This window comes from Haplochromis burtoni, unplaced genomic scaffold (assembly GCF_018398535.1).
Source record: "Haplochromis burtoni strain Fernald_Lab_line unplaced genomic scaffold, NCSU_Asbu1 Contig_13, whole genome shotgun sequence".
Lineage (NCBI taxonomy): Eukaryota > Metazoa > Chordata > Actinopteri > Cichliformes > Cichlidae > Haplochromis > Haplochromis burtoni.
The window spans coordinates 3,171,381-3,176,602 of NW_024582374.1; positions in this window are offsets into that span (position 1 = coordinate 3,171,381).

A 5,222-nucleotide genomic window follows, 5' to 3' on the forward strand; every position below is an offset into this window, starting at 1 on the left:
AAACGCTAAGACAGGTGAAAAATAAAACCATTTTGCATTAAAGAAGTGCAATATTTGTTCTACTTCATCTTAAAGGTAACAGAAAGGTTTACACAAACCTGATCAGTACTTTGAATGTCCACATGAGGGCAGTAGTGCCAAACCGTTGAAGTGTCTTAGCTTCAAGCACATTCACGGTTAAAAAAAAAAAAGCCTAAAAATCAGAGCAATAATTATTTGATGGCAATGAAACAAATCAATGTCAAATATTTTATCTTTAATAGACTTGTGTTGAATTTGAATTTTGAGATTTTTAAGCCCCCATCAACATATCAATAGTGACCCTCTGTGTTCCAAACCCTGGATTGTCCTCCTTCTCCTTTCTTTTCCATTTCATTTAGTTTCATCTTCCCAAAGCTGGCCACAGTAGGTGCAGACTTCCTATAGAGCGGGACTTTCTCAGTGGCTTCCTTTGTGCCTTTGTTCATCATCCCCAAAGGCACCACAGGCTTCCTGTGAAGCTGTTGGTTCAATCCATCCTGGTGGTCTTTCTCTATTGTAACACAACCTAGAAGTTGTCCCCTGCTGTCAAAGCAGTTTTCTACTGTATACCAGGAGTGAGCTGTCCTTGTCACAAAAAAGACTCACTAAAAGTAGTTTGAAAAGTTGAGAAACAAACTGTTCCTTTTGAATATATTTACACGAAATTCTCTAAGAAGAATACGATGTCCTTGATATATAATAAAGGAGTTTTCACAGTTCACTTGCACTCTGCAGTTTTCTGTGACTGATATGACTGATGACAAGAAGAATACATGTTCTCTTTGTCTTTATCTCGACACTGCTGGTGATTGGAGAGGATTTTGGAAATGGTATAATCTCCCTGTAGACAGCACGGAAAGAGAAAAATCTTTCCGTTCCTTTCCCTCCTTCTGTCTTCTCTTCTGTCACACATGCACGCACAATGGTGGGGCCTCCTGGAGAGGGGAGTAGGCATGGCCTGGGAGAACAGCCTGAAACACCTGCAACAGATTAGTGCTCCTAATGCCGGGTAATAAATCCTCTCACCCTTCTCCAGCATCTCTATCTGCACTGTGCATGGCTCTTACATGCTGAGGAGCATCCTCCCACAACAGTGACAGCAGAATACACACAGAAGATAAAGTAAACACTAAATCTTTAAAACATCCACTATTTTATTTACGTTTCTTTCCATTATTATCCACTTCTGCAAATGCTACAGACATATTTCTTCTATCATCAAGGGTTTTTTTTCCTAGTCAAAGCTGTAAATAAAGATCAAACATTTTCATTGTGACCGCAAACAGCCAAGGCCGGGAATAAAGTAGATCCTCTCTGCTTTACTGACTGCACATAAAAGTTGGAAGGTAGTCGACTGATCAGCCAATCAGACTGCTACTTACTGAGGCCTGTAGTGCAGTTTGAATCCAGCTTTTTCTCGGTGATTCAGCATGATTTAATCTCTGTATCTACAGACAGACCTTAGGTGTGCTACAGTAGTAAAATCAATTAAATGGAAAATAAGTCTATTACCTTTTTGCACATATCATATAGTGTGTCCTCAGTTTTACATTTGCACACAAAGTTTGCTGATGCAGCAGACATGTCATGTTTCACACCATAAATAGTCACCTATCCATGAAAATAATCTGATGCACCAGTCCCAGTTTATAACTCTTTCTTGTCCTGCTTCTTTGAGCACAAAGGTACTACTCCACAAATTCTGTCCGGCTCCATCCATCATTTCGTCGAGCTCAACAGAAAATGGGGCCTTGGCATGCTGTGCATGTGTGCTGGCTTGTGTATGTTGCCTTCGTGCTTGACATTAATCACGGTCACTGCTGCAGTGAAAATAATTGACCAAATGCTGAGAATGGGAAATAGGTGTCTCATGATAAGGTACTGTTAATATCTATGCAGGGTCAAAGGTAACACACAGATCTATACTATGTATACTATGTACTATGACAGGAATGCAGCAGCAGTAGTAGCTAGTAGCTGCCTGCTTGGCTTCCTCTCGTCTAAATCCCGTCATTGGATGTTGAAATTTCTAATAAATATGGTCTACTGTGAGGTCCTTCTGAGAGTCTAGTATTTGATTTGTCCATTACTAAGATGGGGCTTGTTAATGACAACAACAGCAACAACAAACAAATTATTAGACAATGCAAATAACATGCTTCAAAATCTGAGATCCAGAAAAGCAATGGGTTATTAAAGCAATGGTTCATTTTCATTACAATGCCAGTGTGAAACTGAAAGAGTTCCTTTTTCTTCTATAAGTTATCTCAGAAATATAAACAGCTTTAAAGCTGTAGAGTGTGAGTGTAAGGTCAAGTCTGAAATTTATGTGAATTCTGAGCCGCTTGCGTGAATTGCAGGTACCAGCATGGTACTGCAAAACAAACACCATAAATATTCTCATTTTTTCTTTCATGTAAGTGTTAGATTTTATATATTCCATGCATTCTTTTTTTTCTTTTTTTTTTAGCTGTGTGAGATGATTTGGTTTAAAAGAACGTTAATCTTCCTGAACACCGAGCTCGTTCGTGACCTCTGAAAAGTTTTCACAAAACATTCAGCTATGATAACAAAAGGAGAACGTGAGCAAGTGAGACGGGGGAGGACAGGGCAACGAGATGAGAACCTATGAAAGGGAGCGCCAGTGTGAATATAAACTGTGGGTGTGTGCGAGGTGGCTGAGGTGGCCCTGTGACCCCTGACCTCTTTCCCACAGGTCCATTCAGAGCAGCACAATGGTTGACACCTGTGTCTTTTCAGTACTGGTTCTATTATTATTTACATCAGTCGGTGGGAGAGAGACAGATAGAGGCCAGAGGTGCTGTGAAGCCGAGTGCAACAGCCTCATGCCAACAACACCCTCCTCTTCTGCCCCGAACTTTTTCAAACACAGGTGCCTTCCTATCGTTCCTTCTCTATTTGTGTGTGTGTGTGTTTGTGTGTGTGTGTGTGCCAGTCTGTTCCTGTCTAATTATTTCAGAACACTCCAAACACATTGCCGGAAGAAGCGGATCCACAAAGAGGACAGACAGGGTGTTTTCACATCCTGTACCAAATGGTCTAACATTGTTCTATCCCTGCTGTCCTCTATCATCATTAACATCCAGGGCATCAGATGGAAGTTTGCGGAAGAAAGCTGAGTCTTCTTGCTCCCAAGGAGAAAAATAAGATTTTAACTCTTAAAAATAAAGTCGAGGATTTCACGTTTGCTTCTTTGGCATCTGTGGAGGCGAAAAAAAAAAGATGAAGAAGAAGAAACGAGATAAGAGAAAATAAGAATAAACAAGCCCAAATTTTCCCAGAGCAAATTTAAGAAATAACATAATTTCAATGTTATTTTTTTCCCAATTGTTTGGTAGGAGTTGCCACAAACAGGACAATGTCAGAGCGATTTTGGTCAAACTGAGAGCATGTAAAACTTAAACGACATGCCCGGGACAATCCCTTCGTTATGTTCCTGTCATTTATCCCTCTCTTGCTGATCTGGGTGGTGGGGTGAGTCACAGGGAGCATGGGTGGCAGGCTAGGGGTTACATGAATTCTTTTTTCTTTTTTTTTCATTGGGGGAGAGAATGCCCAATTAACAAAGGATAAGAAGTGAACCGTAAACACCCTCAACAAGGCCCAACAAACCTACAAGAACAAGCTCACTCTCTCTCCCCCCCCCTCCTCTGCTGACCACTCCCCCCTCCAACCCTCCTCCTCCCTCTTGCACGCTCACTCTCTCTTCCACTCCCCTCACAAAAGGAAGACTCAGAGCTTACAAAGTGCCAATTAACACTGAATGTTTGCCCCTCGCACCTCCCTCTCTGAACTGCTGACAGCTCTGGTGTTTGGGTTAATACCAAAGGCCTGCAAAGAATTATAATTCTCCTCCTTGCGCCCCCACCCACAACACCACTCCCACCCCCTTCTCTCCCTCTCCTATCCTTTTATTTTGTTTCCAATGGGGTGGTTTTACAGTTCAATGCACAGTCAAAGGGTGATATAAAATGACTTTCCAAAGAATTTCATTTGGGGAGAAGAGGGGCTATGTTGCACTGGGACAGCCAGGGGCACGACAAGGGATAAGGGGGACACTGGGCGACACAGTGGAAGACAATAGAGAAAACTACAAAGTAGTAGTGGAAGTACAGCAAAAAGAGCTGCTTTGAAATATTTATATCCATGTATTGTTAATTCTTTTGTACAAGGATAAGCATAAAACCAACATAAAAGTGTCTCTCTTATGTAAAACAATAAAATAAGATAAAAATATAACCCTGCTACATGCCAACAGACTCATTCTCACCCACTGGAACTGTAGGTCCCACTTGAGATAAAGATAGCGGTGTGGGTCATTTATCACAGGCAGGGCTGATGGTTATGCTACGCTTGTTTTTCTCCCTTGTGAACTTCAATAAATCAGCCTACTGAATAAAGGAGCAGCCAGTAAGAAGAGGTGATAGGGTTAAACTCTGGGAGAAACAGAGACCACTAGACTCTTTAAGGGAGCTTCTGCTTGCGCTCAATTCCCTGCCTAAACTGGGTCTGTCTCAACAATTTATGACCTCTTGGGACCTGGTCTCTGCTCTCCTCGTTCTTTACTTTGGGATGAGGTCCTGAGTTAAAATGGGTTATTCTTGGCGATGGAGCAATGCTCGAATTGGATTTCGCTTGTGCCAAGAAAACATCTGATTAGTCCTTTTAGGTCACAATACGTCTTGCATCTTCGATAAATTTGTTTATTTACTGTCCAGCAGAGAAATAGGTGAGAGGATCAACATTCAAGCGTCTGTCCATTTAATGTGAGGCTCCAGCTTTCAAAAGTGGCAAAAAAAGAGGTTTAAATAACAGAGCCTCCCTTCAGAATGTCATCCGTTAGCCCGAACAAAAGAGAGTCAGTAGTATTGTTGATGTGGAACCAAGCTAGACTGGCTTTATTTACATTCAAGTAAGGGGAGCTGAGCAGAGAGCTGACATGACCTGACACGGTTCATGGTTCCACCAGTGAGGGCTGACTGCGCCTCTACCTCAACCCTGGGACCCTGAGGTCAAAATGCTCTGAGCCTCACTGGGATGAAAGCTGCTGGCAAAACATGTGACTCTCAGCCGGTATTTCAAATGTAGAAATTCTTAAATTCACTTAAGATAAGCAAAAACTTGCAACCTGAGGAGATATAAATGAAGACTTCACGTGGGAGGGAATATCTGTGTGCGCA